Here is an 18,532-nt window from a genome sequence, read left to right as displayed (position 1 = left end):
ATATATGTTATATTTGTTTGAATAATTGAAGGTTGAATGGGAATTAATATTATTGGAGCAAGAAAATGAAAAATTTAACTGTAATTCTGTTTCTTTTGTGAACATTGCATTCTTTTTAAGAAAGGGAAAAAAATACCTCTAGTATATCTCTATTCCCTACCTAATGAGCAAACCATTTTAACAAAGAAGGAAAAATAAATTCAACAGAACATATCAGCACACCAATTATGTCTGACAGTAAATGTAATATTTCATAACTAAATTCTCTCATTCATAGTTTAGAGATCTATATCAAAGAAAGGAATGTTTTTCACAATTATAGATAATTTCAAACTAATATTTTTATCATGCTTGTATTTTAATTTTATTTACTTCATAACTTGATATTTAAATTTTAAAGTTATAGGATTAATTTTATATATTAAATGTGAAATTTGTTCAGACAATTTCCAAACTTGAATGTGAAATATGAAATTTAGATTAAAAAAGTTTACAAAGTATTTTTGGTTTGCAAAAATTATTTTCAAATTATTTTGCTCATTTATTCATGCCCTTTGTAAAACCTGGTATTGGTGCCATGTTGTTATCTAGTATATAACTTAAAGATAGCACATTCACATTATTTTTTATGTTATTTAGAACTTCTAAAATTTATTCTTCCTACTGGCCTCTCTTATACTGTTTTTTCTTTCCCTTCCTCCTTGCTTTTCAAGGTGTTTTTGAGGGAAATACTTGAAAGCAAAATATGTTTGATTTGAAGACAGCCAAAACCTTTTTGTGTCCTGTAGTTAAATGCTAATATGTGCACACACACACAGTTTCCTCAGAAGCTGTATTCATAAGTGTGCAAATATATATAGTCATACATATATGCTTTTACACATGTATGCTCCATAGATACACAAGCAAGCATGTATATAAAAAAAAATATATATATATATGCATGTCTGTATGTGTCAGTAACTGATAGCCAACATTCATAAAGCACTTGCTTTGTGCCAAACTATGCTAAGAATTTTACAATTATTATTTTATTTGATCTTCACAACACCTCTAGTTAGGTAGTAGATGTTATTATCCCAATTTACAAATGAGGAAACTGAGCCAAATAGACGTTAGGGACTTGATTCTCATTCATTATACTGTAAAATTAAATTCATGTAGGGAACTTATACTCAACTCACCTGGCTGTCATGAACATCAAATAAGATGATGGGCAAAAAGCCTTTTGTGAACCTGAGTAATCAGATCCTGGGAATCCGATATAGATTGTATTAATCAGGCTTTGGTAACTTAAGAATGTAAAAAAGTTTCTTAACCTGTATCCATTCTGGGGAGAAATCTATTCTTCCTCAGCTTGGCTGGTCCTCAGGGGACAGACATGAAGCTTTTCACTGATCTGAAGATGATGCCTTCCTAACTTGGGAGAAGCTAATTTTCCATTGCTGGAGTCTCCCAGAACAGTTTCAACCTCATATCATTTGTTATAAGGCACTGAAGGAGGACTTTATTGGTGATCTCCAGTAATTCAGTGTCTGAAAATATAGTTGTCAGCTTTCTAAATCTTAATAGAAGTTTTTAATCTGAGGTCCACGGCATTACTTTAAAAAATAACTTTACATGTCAATGCAATTTTTGCAAAAATTGCAAAACATTTTGCAATAAATATTCTCTTCCTCCCCCCCTCATACCTATCCTTTTTACAAGAAAACAGATAATATAGATTGTACATGCATGATCACACATATTTCCATTTTCATCAAATTGTGAAAGGAGTCTCATTTTTCTTACACTGGATAATAATTTATAGATTAAATAAAATGAACAATGATTTATTTCAGTGGTTCCCAAAATTTTTTGGCCTACCACCTCCTTTCCAGAAAAAAATATTCCTTAGTCCATTGGAAATTAATTTTTTAAATTTTAATAGTAATTAATAGGAAAGATAAATGCACCTGTGGCCATCACTGCTCTCCTGGATCACTGCAGCACCCACCAGGGGGTGGTAGCACCCACTTTGGGAATCACTGATTTATTTCATTATGTATTGACTCCGTGTATGGCTATGGATAGACATGAATACCTTGAGTGGTCCTGATTCTTTGCATTGCTCATAATATTTAATTCATTCACAGTTAATTATTGTACTATGTAGTTTCTATTATATATAGTGTTCTGGTTTTGCTCACTTCACTTTACACCACTTTATATGTTTTTCTAGGTTTTTTTTGTCATTTTTTGTCATTTCTTTTTAGTATAGCACAATAATATTCCATTGCAGTCATATGCCACAAATTGTTCAGCCATTTGCCCACTGATGTAAATCCCTTCAATTTCTACTTTTTGCCACCACTAAAAAAAACTGCTATGAATTTTTTAATAAGTATATCTTTTCTCCATATATTTGCTCTCTTTGTGATATAGTCCTAACAGTGGTATTGCTGGAAAAAGGGTGGATGTACACAGTTTTATGACATTTTGGGCATGGTTTCAGAATGCTCTCCAGAATGGTAGTAGAGGTTCATGAACTTTAAAATTTGTTATCTTATAGATTATTGATTTTTTTAAAATTTGAATATCTCATCATTTCCCATTTATTTTTTCATAAATATAATGGCCAAATATTGATTATTATGAGTTTCAAAAGACTTCTAAAGTTGTAGTTTAACTTTAATTTTTTTTTAATTTAGAATATTTTTCCATGGTTACCTGATTCATGATCCCTCTCCCTGTTCTTTCCTCCCCCCTCCTGAAGCTGACAAGCAATTCCACTGGGGTTATACATGTATCATTGTTCAAAACCTATTTCCATATTATTCATATTTGCAGTAGATTGATCTTTTAACATCAAAACCCTAATCATATCCCTATCAAACTACATGATCGTTCATATATTTTTCTTCTGCATTTCAAAAATATGGAACGCTTCACGAACTTGCGTGTCATCCTTGTGCAGGGGCCATACTAATCTTCTCTGTATCATTCCAATTTTAGTATATATGCTGCCAAAGCAAGCACTAGATTATTAATTTTACACATTCAAAATATAATTCTTAGAAGAGCCCCATAGGCTTAACCAGACCCCAATGAGTCCATGACACAACTAGGTGAAGAACCTTTGTTCTTTCACAAATAACTGTAAAAGACAAATTAATATTTTAAAACATAAATTTATGAGCTGACTAGAGTGAAGTGGAAAGTGCCCTGTCTGAGGCAGGTCTTGAACCCATATGTCCCTGGCTCCAAGGTTGGTTTTCTGTTCACTATGAGGCAATGCCTTCTGCCATGACATTTTCAGTCAAGCGCTTAATCTTTGTTTCAGTTTTCTTCTGCATCTATAAAAAGAATGTAATGATATTTAAATCCCATATCTCATAGAGCTTTTGGGAAGAACAAATGAGATGCTATATATGAAGTATTTTAAAAACCATAAGATAGTTTATAAATGTCAGCATTATTATTATTATTATGTTCTACCTTGGAAGTTTGACAACCTCGATTCTCATTCCATCTGCTTGACCAATCGTACAAAATGATTTATTTGCTATAATTCGCAGTTTTGTGTTTCATGCTTTGAAATATTAACAAGCTTTCTATTCTTTAGGATTTTTAGCTTTAGTTTTAGAGTTATGGAAGATGTAAATTTTTCTTTCACTTTTTTATTGAGATCTTTGACATATTATTTTTATAATGTCCTACATTTTATATATGAAATAATATACCATATTATCATTCCTATGCCCCCACAATAACAGATTTTAAAGTATTCAAATGAAAAAAAAATCTTATCTCTGAAAAGGATAAGAAAGTCCTGTTCCCAAAGGAAATACTTTAAAACAGGACTATGTAATGCCTTTGGCAGCACTAAGGAATTAAATAGGGAGAAATGAAAAGTAGAGAGTGAAAAAGATAGAAAACATAAGATTAGAACAAGGAAAAGAGCAGGTGATAGGAGAAAAGTGAGTTCTCTAGGTGAAATGAAATAGTGAAAAATATCCATAAAAATTACCTTGGCGTGAGTTTGATCTGATCTTTTCTTGTTTTAGTGATTATTATTTCTCTGAAACTTCCCCCCAAATTGTAATTGAATGCCTTTATGTTATAGTGGTATTTCCCCGGGTTCTAAAAGTCTATGTCAGATCAAGAGCTCTAGCATCAGGTCTTATCAGTTTGGAAAGTTTTCATGTATGAGCCTAAAAATAGTTTGTTGTTCAGAGACACTCATCACTACATGATTGGCAACAATGTAATGGTTTTTATTTTATTTTTTGTCCAGATAATTCATTAAACTGTAGTCTTAGTCATCAGGGGGTTGGTTGCTTTCTGCTTTTAGTGGTAATATTAATACCAATGGTTTTTAAGATTTCAAAGAGTCAAAAACTTAAAAATAAAAATACCTTTATTTTTAACTTAACTCAATGATATTCAGCATTTTTCATTTGTGAAAATAGATAACAATCCATAAAGTATTAGTAGTGCCTGGTTTTATTACCAATAAAAATCACAGATAATTTTCATATCCCAATACATTTGTTGCAAATATATTGAAGCATATTTGATACTCATCAATGTTTTGAAACGGCTCAGTTTGTCTAGCCAAGTAATTGCTTGTGACTACAGTCTTTCTGTCTACAGACTTTCAGCATAATTTATTTCCTTTATAATCCATGTATTTTATTTTATTTATTTAAACCTTTTTTCTTATGGGTGGGGCAGTCCATAGGCTTTGCCAAATTTCTAAAAGTGTCTGGGGTCCAGGACACAAAATAAATAAAGAACCTTCAATCTATGGGAATTTAAATATAGATCCTTGATTTATTCAAATAGGGAACCACGGTTAGGAAAAACATTACATTTATCTGTATGATCTACTATTAGATTGAATTTATATATCAGATGTTACGTAAGTGTAGAGATACCCTAAATATCAGTTAGGTGGATAGTTCTACAAATTAACTTCCACAGTCTTAAAAGAGCTTCTGTAATTTCTCTCACCTTAGAGGGAATGGACAGAGTAATCCTTTGCACATGTGTTGATTATCAAGTTTTAATCTTTTGTAACCAGTTTATTTGTGAGTCATGGGGAGATTGAAGGAAATAGCAAAAAACAGTGGTCTTCTGGGTGGTTTTATTGAATTGCTGTTAGATTTGTTGAGTGTTCTTTATAGAAATTATAAAATTTGTCTTTTTCTGCTTCTACCTTTCTTTTAGTAATATGTGTGGAACAAAGCTTCCTATTACTGTTTGACTAACTCAGATTCACGCCCAACTTAACTCATATATGACTTGTCAGGTTTCTAGGCAAGATCTCCCTCCTCTTTTAAACTTACTCACTAAGCTCAAAAATCCCTCTAAGCCAATGGATATGTGTAATCAAATGAATATTTAAGAGAACTTGTGGAAGAGAATAACAATAGAATTCTGAGATTATTCTAAATTTCCTATTATATTATTGAAAATTTCAAGCAATATGTAGTCAAACCAAAAATAGTTTTAAAATATTTATAGATAAAGAGATAGATAGGTAAAAATAGAAAAAAAGTTAATGCCTTAAGATGATATATTTTTTAAAGTTGGCTCCACCATTAATTCTTGCTGACCTTGGGAAAAACATTTGATTTGCTTATGGTTCTGTCAACCTAGCTTTAAAAATGGAGAGGGAAAAACACATTCATATAACACACACTCATTATTTTGAGCAAGATATTACACAGGAACTATCCTCTTCATGGTAAATAAATTACAATCTAAAGAAATAAAAACAAAACAGATGAGAGTAGATCCCTTAACGTAAATGTAAATGTTCAGGAATGATGGAATACCTAGGCAAGGGAACAAACAGAATTACTCTTTAATGAACTGCCTTTCTAGATCACTTATACTGCTGCTGCTTTGCTTTTAAAACTCAAATTAAGCCATTTCTCATGTTTCTCACTGTCAGCTTTCTACTTACAGTTGTCATTCAGTAATGCACTGCACCTCTGTTTCCATTAAGAGACCCATGAGATGAGAAATCCTTTGTAAATATTAACATGTGGAAGAAAGATGAATAATGTAAGACATAAATGTGATAAGAAATGTGCTGAATAATTTTTACTTTTCCATCTCTGACCCTAGTTTTATATAAAAGAATGTGAAAATATGACAAAGAGTCTTGACTTGGTATAATGACAAACTTCCTAATAACTAGAAAAATTCTAAAGTGGAACAAGCTGCTTTGAAAAATAGTCTATCCTCTCTCACTGGAGGTTTTTAAACCAAAAGCTAAAGGATGTCATCTGGGTTATGTTGAAGAAGGGATTCCTGTTAACTATGTGTTTAAGTAGATGGTCATTCATTCTTTGACAGAATCACAGTTATTTTAAATGAATTTGCAACTCATTTTTCTCCCAAATACTTAAATTTTTCCCAAGTTGATACAATTTTTAGTAATCATTTTTTGACATTTTGAAATCCATGTTCTTTCCCTAGCTTCTTTCCCTCCCCACAAGAAACCATGTAATATGATATATAGGTCGTACATGTTTTATCAGACAATATACATTTCCATGGTGAAACAAGACACCTATTGCTTACATACAGTAGAGAAATATTTATGGAAACAATCAAGTGAAGAATTATATGCTTCAATCTACATTCAGACCAAACTCTTTTAATAGAGGGAGTAGGAAAAAAAAACAACAACGACTATATTCCTTCTTCTACATAGGTGAAGAGGAAAATGAATGAGCAACAAGTGTATAAAGCATGGGTCATACCACAATCAGTTCTGATATACTCTGTATATGTATCTTTCCCCTTTTGGAAAATTAAAGAAATGACCCAAGAGCAATATGGAATAGCATACATTTTTGGGGGGGAGGCAGTTCTCTCTCTCTCTCTCTCTCTCTCTCTCTCTCTCTCTCTCTTTCTCTCTCTCTCCTTTCTTGAAATTTTTTTGATAATCATATATTTCCTTCTGAAAATTCTAGTATTATTCTAACTTGTACTTATATCTCTCATTGTTAAATAATTTAATTTTGCTCCTATCTCCTGAATGATCAGTTTTTGAAGGTGTTAGTAAATGAGAATGAATGGAATGGATGGAGTTACCTTGATATGACAGCATACCTAACAAAATATTTTTTTAAAAAGTAGACCCTCAGTAGAAATCAGATGATTTGAATTAATTCCTGCGAGCCAGACATAAAACATACACCTTGAGTTCTATAATTCAAATACTGACTATGGCTAGAATCAACATTTTTCGTACACTGATTTAAGTGCTACTTAAGTTGTGAATATTTTTTATGCAAAATGAGATTAATTAGATTTTTCTAAAATTTGTTCATTTAAAATAATTCCTTTTGGGGAGAGGGAAAATATTGGTATGAAGCAACTAGTCAGTTGCACGTAAAAGCATGTTAAGCATGGATCAGATGTTGTTTCATTATAAAATGTTCAATACAACCAAAGATAAGAAAACAATGACATCATATGACACTGATCCTGCCAGTTTGCTTACTGTATTGTGTAAACACATCTGTAAATGTTCATGATGTCAAGTGCTAAATTACAAACTAAAAAAAAAAACTCCACAAAATGGTATACCTCTAGAATATTTATTTTAGATTATATTTTCACAGACATGATATTTTAATGATTAAAATAAAGATTTCTTGGAAGGAATTCAAGGAGAACCAGTTTTAATGTCCTATTTACCTTTATGGTATCAAGGCAGAAATACAGAGTTGCTATACCTTTAAAAAATCATAAGCTTTACATTATTTTAGGTATAAGCCTATAAGAAATCCATATTGATCATAAAATAATTGTTGAAAACCAATACAAAAACGTTTCACTATTTTCTGTAGCTCCAATACTGGCTGCTATGCCACATTATTGACTCATATTGAATACGAGCCAATAAAATCTCCATGTATTTTTTCATATGCACTTTCATCTGGCCTGTATCACTCTATCTGGTGTTAGATCAACAAAAACTTTGTATACAGTATTAGAAGTGATTTTGCATTTATTCCTATTAATTTTCATTTTATTAGATTTAGTCAACTAATCAACAAGTAGTTGTTACTATATGATTGATATCTTCCTAACCCTCTTGCTTAGGAAAATTCAGTGGCTCCCTTGTTAACTCCGTGGTCAAGAATAAAATCCTGTTTGGTGTTCAGCACCCTTCACAATATATCCCTCCTTATGCTCCTCCCACCTGCTCAATCTTCTTAAATCTTCATAACCTCCACTGTCATACTCTGAGATCTAGTAAGACTGGCCCCTTGATGTTCCATGGACTAGACATTTCATTTTTCAACTCTGGGAATTTTCTCTTGCTATTTCCCATGTCTGGAATGTTCTTTCTCCTTATCTCCACTTTCTCACTTACTTCACTTATTATAATTCTCAAATAAAATTCTACTTTCTAAAATCCTCTAAATTCTAATGCTTCTTTCTGTTGATTTTAAAAAATTCATCATATATATATATATATATATACATGTTTATACCTTTATTTTTTTTACTTAGCTGTTTGTGTATTGTCTCCTCCATCAGATTGTGAGATCTTTAAGAGTAGGAACTGTCTTTGTACTCTCACTGCTTAGCACAATGCCTGACACATTGTAGGTTCTTGATAAATGGTTTAGAATCTTTTTGCTTTCTGATTCTGTCATTCATTTAAATAAAAATAAGCAATTCCATCTTATATTTAATACCTCTTATATTTTAGGTCTGTATTAGGCCTTGAATGATACAGAAACTTTTACATTAATAATGAGAAGTCCAGGGAAAATTTGTTGGAGAAGATTACATTAGAATTTTAAAATAATTAGTATTTTTATCAGTTAATTGCTGAATTATAGATTTGTTCTTTGTTTGTGTGTCATCATATGGATGTAATATTGAGTAAATGATCTATAAAGGCCTGTTCAGTACTTACCCTAAGGGGGAAGGTATGAGATTAATCTTTTCTAGTAGTTGTTAGTGTTTAGAGGGGAAGAAAGGGAAGAGAGTGTAGTCAAAGCCATAATATTAGAGAGAAAGTAGAATGATTTTCCAGGCCAGAATAAGTGATTAGTAAATAGGAAGGAAAGGAGCTCTTGACCTGGAGTGTCATCATAGACTCAGAGAACAGGCTGTAAAATGATTCAGTAAATATTAATAGAGTGATGATTATGATATACATCTTCTTTAAGAATTTTTAATTGCATAATAAACCAATCTACTCTTACTTCATACTGATAATTTAAAGTCTCTTCTGGAGCCATATAGAGATCCAGCAATATTCTAACGTGTATGTTGTATTCCTTCCATCAATCCTTCCTTCTGTTCTTGCTTTTTGTTTCTCTCCCTTTGACCTTCCTCTTTTTTGTATTTCCCTCCCTTCTTCCATTCATCAATCAATTATGCACACATATGTATTATTATAAGTGTTGTAATGGGCGAATTTGGGAAAACTGTTAGGTTAAAGGGGATTTGGAAGGGATGTTATCAGGGACAAATATAATAAATATAATTTAACATAATATAATATAAATTAAAATATTCTTATAGGTTAAAACATTTATTTACAGTCAGTATTACAGTCATTATAATATTATGATAAGTCTTCCTTTAAGAGAGAACATTTGCCACTGGTCAGAATAGTAGAAAAACACAATTATGATGAGCAAGAGGTATAGTGAATACAATGCAGATATAGTCTTATAATTATTATTATAAATTAATGTAAAATTCAAATATTTTAACGAAGTTAACAAAGGGGGAATTATTATATATAGATGAAATGTCTATATTATTGAAAATGTGTTGATGTGCATGCAGGAATGTAATGTTTCATAGCTGTAGACTCACAACAAATTACAACTTGTTTCATGCCTAATCTGATATTGATGAAAATACACTGTGCTTCCATTATGTTTACTTACATGTTCAAGTTTCTCTGACAATCATCACATTATCTAAGCAAAATGTAAGTTATTTGAGGACAGGCATTGTGCTTTTAATTTTTTCCTCTTGTACTGCTGCAATGGGTCATTTATTTTAGTCTTCAAGAGAGGCATTTAAAATGGAATGCATAAAAAAGTATAAGTATGTGAAGTTCAAAGGACAATTAGATATAAATATTTTAATTTAATTTAATTTTATTAAATTGTATTTAATTGATTAATTCAGAAAATTTTTCCATGGTTACATGGCTCATGTTCTTTCTCTCCCTTCCTCTCACCCCTCTCCTATAGCCAGTGAGCAATTCCACTGGGCTTTAAATGTGTCATTGATCAAGACCTATTTCCATATAACTAATATTTCCATTAGAGTGATAGTTTAGAGCAGTGATGGGCAAACTATGGCCCCCTGAAATGTTCTATCTGGCTGCGCAACATTATTCCTAATCTGACAAATACAATGAGTAGGATACAGTACAATGAAACTTCCAAAGATTTGCCTTAGAAATAGACTGACAGATGAGCATTTCCTTTGGCCCCCTCTTTAAAAAGTTTGCCCATCACTGGTTTAAAGTCTACATCCCCAATCATATCCCCATCGAACCATGTGATCAAGCAGTTGTTTTTCTTCAGTGTTTCTCTTCCCATAGTTCTTTCTCTGGATGTGGATAGCATTCTTTCTCATAAGTCCCTTGAAAAGGGTCATTGCTGCTAGTAAAGAAGTCTGTTACATTCGATTGTGCCACAGTATATCCGTCTCTGTGTATAATGTTCTCCTGGTTCTTCTCCTTTCACTCTGCATCAGTTCCTGGAGGTCATTCCAGTTCACATGGAATTCCTCCAGTTCATTATTCCTTTTAGCACAATAGTATTCCGTCACCAACAGATACCATAATTTGTTTAGCCATTCCCCAATTGAAGGGCATTCCCTCATTTTCCAATTTTTTGCCACCACAAAGAACTTGGCTATAAATATTTTTGTACAAGTCTCTTTCCTTATTATCTCTTTGGGGGGTATAAACCCAGCAGTGGTGTGGCTGGATGAAAGGGAAGATAGTCTTTTAAATCCCTTTGGTCATAGTTCCAAATTGTCATCCAGAATGATTGGATCAATTCCCAACTCTACCAGCAATGCATTAATGTCCCTATTTTGCCATATCCCCTCCAACATTTATTATTTTCCTTTTGTGTCATGTTAGTTGATCTGCTAGCTATGAAGTGGTAGCTCAGAGTTCTTTTGATTTGCATTTCGCTGATTATAAGAGATTTAGAACACTTTCATGTGCTTATTGATAGTTTTGATTTCTTTATCTGAAAATTGCTTATTCATGTTCCTTGCCCATTTATCAGTTGGGGAATGACTTGATTTTTGTACAATTGATTTAGCTCCTTATAAATCTGAGTAATTAGACCTTTGTCAGAGGTTTTGGTTATAAAGATGTGTTTTTTCCCAATTTGTAGCTTCCCTTCTAATTTTGGTTCCATTGTTTTTGTTTGTACAAAACCTTTTTAATTTAGTATAATCAAAATTATTTATTTTACATTTTTTAATTTTTTCTAACTCTTGCTTGGTCTTGAAATCTTTCCTTTCCCAAAGATCTGACAGGTATAATATTCTGTGTTCACCTACTTTACTTAAACTTTCCTTCTTTATATTTAAGTAATTAATGCATTTTGAATTTATCTTGGTGTAGGGTGTGAGATATTGATCTAAACTTAATCTCTTCCATACTGTTTTTCAATTTTCCCAGTAGTTTTGTAAAATATTGGATTTTTGTCCTAAAAGTTGGGATCTTTGGGTTTATCATACACTGTTTTGCTGAGGTCATTTACCCCAAGTCTATGCCACTGATCCTCCCTTCTGTCTCTTACCCAGTACCATATTGTTTTGATGACCACTATTTTAGAGTACAGTTTAAGATCTGGTACTGCTAGGCCCACCTCCTTCACATTTTTTTTTCATTATTTCCCTTAATATTTTTGATCTTTTGTTCTTCCAAATGAACTTTGTTATAGTTGTTTTTCTAATTTAGTAACAATTTTCTTGGTAGTTTGATAGGTAAAGCACTGAATAAGTAAATTAATTTGGGTATAATTGTCATTTTTATTATGTAAGCTCATCTTAACCTTACTTACATGAGCAATGAATGTTTTTTTCCAATTTTTTAGATCTAGTTTTAATTGTGTGAAAAGTGTTTTGTAGTTGTGTTCATATAATTCCTATTTGTGTCTTGGCAAATATATTCCTAAGTATTTTATATTGTTTAGGTAATTAAATGGAATTTCTCTTTCTAACTCTTGCTGCTGATATCTGATGGAAATATATAGAAATGCTGATGATTTATGTGGGTATATTTTGTATCCTGCAACTTTGCTAAAGTTGTTGATTATTTCCACTAGCTTTTTAGTTGTTTTTCTAGGATTCTTTAAGTAGACCTTTATACCATCCTCAAAGAGTGATATCTTGGTCTCCTCATTGCCTATTTTAATACCTTCAATGTCATTTTCTTCTCTAACTGTTACTGAGAGTGTTTTTAGTACCAAGTTAAATAATAGAGATGATAATGGGCATCTTTGTTTCACTCCTGATCTTGTTGGGAAGACTTCTAATTTATCCCCATTACAGATGATGCTTGCTGATGGTTTTAAATATATATTCTTTATTATTTTTTGGAAAGGTCCTTCTTTGACTACACTTTCTAGTGTTTACATTAGGGATGAGTGTTGTATTTTCTCAAAGGCTTTTTCTGCTTCTGTTAAGATAATCATTTGATTTTTGTTGGTTTGCCTGTTATTGTGGTCAATTATGTGGTCAATTAGTTTTCCTAATATTGAACCGTTCTTGCATTCCTGGTATAAATCCCACCTGATTATAATGAATAACCCTCGTGATCACTTGCTGGAGTCTTTTTGCTAGTATTCTATTTAAGATTTTTGCATCTATTTTGCTAGTATTCTATTTAAGATTTTTGCATCTATGTTCATTAAAGAGATTAGTTTGTAGTTTCTTTCTCTGTTTTTAATCTGCCTTGTTTTGGAATCAATACCATATTTGTGTCATGAAAGGAATTTGGTAGAAATCCTTCTTTGCTTATTTTGTCAAAGAGTTTGTTTATTATTGTGATTAGTTGCTCTTTAAATGTTTGAGAGAATTCCCTTGTGAATCCATCTGCCCATGGGGATTTTTTTCTTAGGGAGTTCTTTGATGGCTTGTTCAATTTCTTTTTCTTATACAGGATTATTTAAGTATTATATACCTTCTTCTATTTATCTATGCAGTTTATATTTTTGTAAATATTCATCCATATCACATAGATTCTCATATAGATTGCCTTACTTTCCTCTTGATTAGAGGTGAGATCTCCCTTTTCATTTCTGATACTGTTAATTTGGTTTTCTTCTTTCCTTTTTTCATTAGATTAACTAGTACTCTGTCTATTTTATTTGTTATTTTTTTCAAAGTACCAGCTTATGCTTTTATTTATTAATTCAATAGTTCTTTCACTTTCAATTATATTAATTTCTTCTTTAAGTTTTAGGATTTCTAATTTAGCTTTTCAATCTGGGGATTTTTAATTGTTCTCTTTATAGTTTTTGATTTGCTTGCCCAATTCATTTAACTCTGCCCACCATAATTTGTTAATATATGCACTCAAGGAGTTAAATTTCCTCCTGAGTACTGCTTTGGCTACATCCCATAGATTTGATAGGATTATCTCATTGTTGTTCTATTCAATTAAATTATTAATTTTTTCTATTATTTCTTCTTTAACTGATTTTGGAGAATCATATTATTTAATTTCCAATTAATTTTTGATTTGCCTCTCCATATACCCTTACTAATTATTATTTTTATTGCATTATCTGAAAAGGTTGCATTTATTATTACTGCTCTTTTGCACTTGTGTGCCATGTTTTTATGCCCTAGTACACGGTCAATCATTGTGAATGTATCATGTGGTGCTGAAAAGAAGGTGTATTCCTTTTTGTCCCTATTTATTTTTCTCTACATATATATTAACTCTAATTTTTCTAAGATTTCATTCACATCTCTTACCTCTTTCTTATTTATTTTTAGGGTTTATTTATCTAGATCTGATATAGGAATCTTCAGGTCTCCCACTAGTATAGTTTTACTATCTCCTCCGTAAACTCCACTAGTTTCTCCTTTAGAAATCTGGGTGCTATACCATTTGGTGCATACATGTTGAGTACTGATATTTCCTCATTGTCTATACTTCTTTTTAACAGGATATAATTACCTTCCCTATCTCTTTTAACCATATGTATTTTTACTTTGGCTTTGTCATATATCATGATTGTGACTCCTGCCTTCTTTTTGTCAGTTGATGCCCAATAGATTTTGCTCCAGCCTTTTACCTTTACCCTGTGTGTCTACCTGCCCCATTTGTGTTTCTTGTAGACAACATATTTTTGGCTTTTGGTTTCTAATCCACTCTGTTGTTTGCTTCCAGGAATTTTTTGGGTGAGTTCATCCCATTCATATTCAGAGTTATGATTACCACCTGCGTATTCCCCAACATTTTGATTTCCTCTCCATGTCCTGCCCTTTCTTCTTTCACTATTTTCTTCTACACCAGTGTTTTGCTTTTAATCATTCCCTTAAACTCTACCCTTATTTTACTTTACTTTCTGCCCCCTCCCTTCTTATTCCCCTCTTATTTTTCTTTAAGGTCTTTTTAAACTACTCCCCACACTATCCCTCCCTTGTATTGTTTCCCTCCCCACCAACTTCTTTCACCCTTCCTTTGTATTTGTCTTCTCCCTTGTTCCCACCATGCTTTGCTTTATTAAATATAAATTTACCCCATTTTGTATCTTTTCCCATTTCTTTTAAATTATCCTCTGTTTTTACCTCTCTCTCTCTCTCTCTCTCTCTCTCTCTCTCTCTCTGTGTACACACACACACACACACACACAATTTTATCCTATACAGTTTGTCACTGTTCCCTCTAAGTATACTTCTAGCTAACCTGATGATAATCACAATTTTAAGAGATACCAATATCATCTTTTCTTATAGGCAAAGAAATTATTTGGACTCATTGGGTATTTTAAAAAAAAAGTGTTTTTCTCCTTTCTTAATTACCTTTTGGTGATTCTTTTGAGTTCTGTGTTTGGGCATCAGATTTTCTGTTTAATTCTTTATGAATTCTTGTAACTCTTCTATTTTATTAAATGTCCCTACTTTCCCCTGCAAGAATATAGTCAGTTTTGATGGGTAGTTGATTCTTGGTTATAGACCCAGTTTCCTTGCTTTCTGAAATATCATATTCCATGCCTTCGAGTCCTTCAGTGTAGATGCAGCCAGATCCTGTGCTATCCTAACATTGGTTCCATGATATCTGAATGACTTCTTAGCAGCTTATAATATATTTTTCCTTGGTTCGGTAGTTCTTGAATCTAGCTATATACCTGGAGATTGTCAATTAGGAATTAAATGCAGGAGGTGATTTGTGGATTCTTTCAATCTCCACTTTTCCCTCTTGTTTGAGAATGTCAGGGCAGTTTTCTTTAATAATTTCATGTAGAATGATGTACAGCCTTTTTCTTTTATCATGATCTTCAATAGTCCAATAATTCTTATAAGGTCTCTACTGGATCTATTTTCCATGTCTGTAATTTTATCAATGAGATGCTTTATATTTTCCTCAATTTTTTTATTCTTTTTATTTTGTTTTATACACTCTTCCTGCCTTGTGAAGTCATTTGCTTCAAGTTGTTGGATTCTAATTTTTAAAGACTGAATTTAATCCCTGGATTTTTGGTCATCCTTCTCCTTCTGTTCTGCTTTTCTTTGTAGGTCATATTTTACCTTCTTTGCCTCATTTTCAAGCTGGTCAATTCTGGCTTTCAAGACACTATTTTCTTGTTTTAGTTCAATGTGCCTATTTCTAGATAACTTATTTTGCTTTTTAAGTTCTTTTCTAATGGTCTTCAGCCTTTCTTAATTGTTTTTTGAATTTGTGTTTTGAGTTCTTCCAAAGCCTCTGTCCAATTCACTGGAGTTTCTGTGTTTTTTCTTGGTGTTCCTTGGTCCTCCTCTATTCCATTAGCTCTTTGTTCATTACCTAGATAGAAGCTGTTGATTGTAATTTTGTTTACATTTTGTTTCTTTCTCATATTTTTCCTTCCTTCCCCCCTTGTCATTTTCTGTAATCTTGCTGCTATGATTATTTCCTGGATCTGTGTGTTTGGGCTATTCTTTCCTGAAGGGGTTTATTCTCTGCTCTTCTGATTGACTAGATTAGACTGATGTTATTAATGATCCCTGAGGTCAGATCTTTCACAGCTGGCAGTAGAAGCTGAAAGTGTAGGTGAAGGTTTGGAGGCTGAAAGGAGCTGAACTTCTCACCCAGTTATTAAGGTATTCTATAATGATTGCAGCCTTTGCCTTGGAGCTTAGTCAGCAAGGCTCTCAGTGGAATCAGTGGGGGAGGGTTGTTGGAGATTCAGCTTCCCTGGTCTCTGAAGGCTTCTTATCTGACCTATTGATAAGATTAAGCCAGGGCAGAGTTGATCTGCTGAGCTGGAGGGGGTCAAGATGGAACATTTTGGCTATGATTTAGGCTGCCCTCTCTGCAATTTTCCTCTGGCTACCTCCCTGCTGCCTGTGTTCGAAGCCTTGATCCTGGCACACCTGTGCCAGAAAGGCACTCCCTCAGTACTAGAGCCCTTGCAAGCCCAGAGATTTCAGCCACTGCTGGAGATACAGCACTATAGGTGGGGAAGGGGTCTTGGGACTGCCTTCTTCCTTTTCCTTGAATGGAAGAGTTCAAGAATTCAGGCTTTTTAAAAGCATACTTTTTAAGTTGAATCCAGAAGGAGGAGCCCCCTGCTCTGTTCTATAGTTAGATTTGGTTTTCTGACTCTTTGAAACACTTTGTTTTTGATTGGAGTGGAAGGGTTTTCAGAGAAGTCTGGACTTTTGCTGCATCTAAGTGGCTATCTTTACTCAAATAAAATCTTTAATATTAAATTAGTGGTTTCTTAATTATGCTGAAACCTTACATTGATAATAACTAAGTTTTTATGTAATAAATTTGTGCACTGAAGGAATGTCACAAGTAATGTCTTACTATATGAAAATTTAAAGTATACTTTTACTTTTTGTTATTCCTTAGAAAGGCATACTTACCCTTATATCAGTTTATATTTGTAAAGTACAAAATTGTAGATGAATCTTTGTTGTTTATATTTTAAGTATATATTATGAGTTATCTAAAACTTTTATTTCAAAACTCTATAAGAATTTTTGGGATTTATTTATAAAAACCCATCAAAGCATCCATCATTCTAATTATGAGGGAGAGAATGGAAATACCAATGATGAATATTTCCTTTTAAAGAGAAATGGAAACAAGTTATAGATATCTGGTTTTCTTTTATGTAAGCTTTTCTCTAATGTAATATGATTTGAATAGCATGACATGCCCTTTAAGAGTAGGTTGATTGGCAGAAAGCCACCAAATCTCTTTTTTTGACAGCACAATGCCAAAATATACTGTCTCGTCACTATAAATCTCATTATTATTTATGTTATGCTAGGATGCATTGATTTTCAGTCAGAAGAAATTCCCACAAGACATTTTTTTATACTGGGCTGTAATCCATTGAGGCTTGTTTATACTCCTCCCCCTGTCGACAGACTAGAACAGAAAAAAAAATTCTAGTTTGATAGATAGGGATTTTCTCTCCCAGCTAAGGTTAGGGAGGTAGTTACTGTAGCATAGCACAGTTCAAAGATGTTAGTCACTGCAACTTTTTTAGAAATGCTTTATTCATATGTTGTTCAATGATGTGAAATCATGGGGAGCTCAGTGAATATTATTTGCTGATGAAGAATACAAGTAAGAGGAGGATACAACATAATGTCGGAGGGATTATTTAAACATTTGCTCAATTACACAATATGGGTAGGACTATGAATTGGCTGTTCACTTGGGGTAACAACTTGGAATTATTTGAGAAAAGTGATATAAGTGCTTATATCCCTTTACTCAGATACTCCTATAGAATAAATACTCAAAGGAATTCATTGACAGAAGGAAAATTCTTGAAGGGCTTTAAATATGCCAAAATATTTAATGTAACACATTTTGTGCTAGTGAAATTAAAAAACAACAACAACAACTCTAAAAGTATGTTTCCACCAATTGAGGAATTGAGGTTATATGAATATAATGCAATATTTTTGTTCTATAAGAAAAAAGGTAAGAAATTTGGGAAGACTATATGATTTGATTTGGAATAAAATAATGAGAACCAAGAAAACAATATGTATTATGGAAACAATAAAGAAAAAGAAATAGCAGTGATATAAGTATATGAATGTGTGCATATATCTCTGTGTATATTTACATATCAGAATATGGATCAATACAGTAACCAATGGACTCCAGAAAACTGATGATTCTACATAATTTTCTCATTTGGTAGGTAAGTAGTATAGTTTACTAGGCATGGGGTTAGAAGTATGTTGTCAAATGATTAAACATGTCAAATTTTTTTCTTCCTTCCTTCCTTCCTTCCTTCCTTCCTTCCTTCCTTCCTTCCTTCCTTCCTTCCTT

The 18,532-nt window shown here is 32.4% G+C and overlaps 1 protein-coding gene and 1 non-coding gene across 2 annotated transcripts in view; one reads left to right on the top strand and one right to left on the bottom strand.

Moving 5' to 3' along the window:
- The window catches only part of ERBB4 (erb-b2 receptor tyrosine kinase 4), a 1,378,308-nt gene that overhangs the window by 366,365 nt on the left and 993,411 nt on the right, over positions 1-18,532 (top strand). The window lies entirely within an intron of this gene.
- LOC123243315 lies at positions 2,912-3,018 on the bottom strand. Its single transcript, XR_006505864.1, has one exon. It is a non-coding gene; the product is annotated as a U6 spliceosomal RNA (small nuclear RNA).

The sequence above is a fragment of the Gracilinanus agilis genome, chromosome 3 (genome assembly GCF_016433145.1).
Source record: "Gracilinanus agilis isolate LMUSP501 chromosome 3, AgileGrace, whole genome shotgun sequence".
In the NCBI taxonomy this organism is placed as follows: domain Eukaryota; kingdom Metazoa; phylum Chordata; class Mammalia; order Didelphimorphia; family Didelphidae; genus Gracilinanus; species Gracilinanus agilis.
Note: the sequence above shows the minus strand (reverse complement) of the source record. Positions and strands in the feature narration are given on the sequence as shown.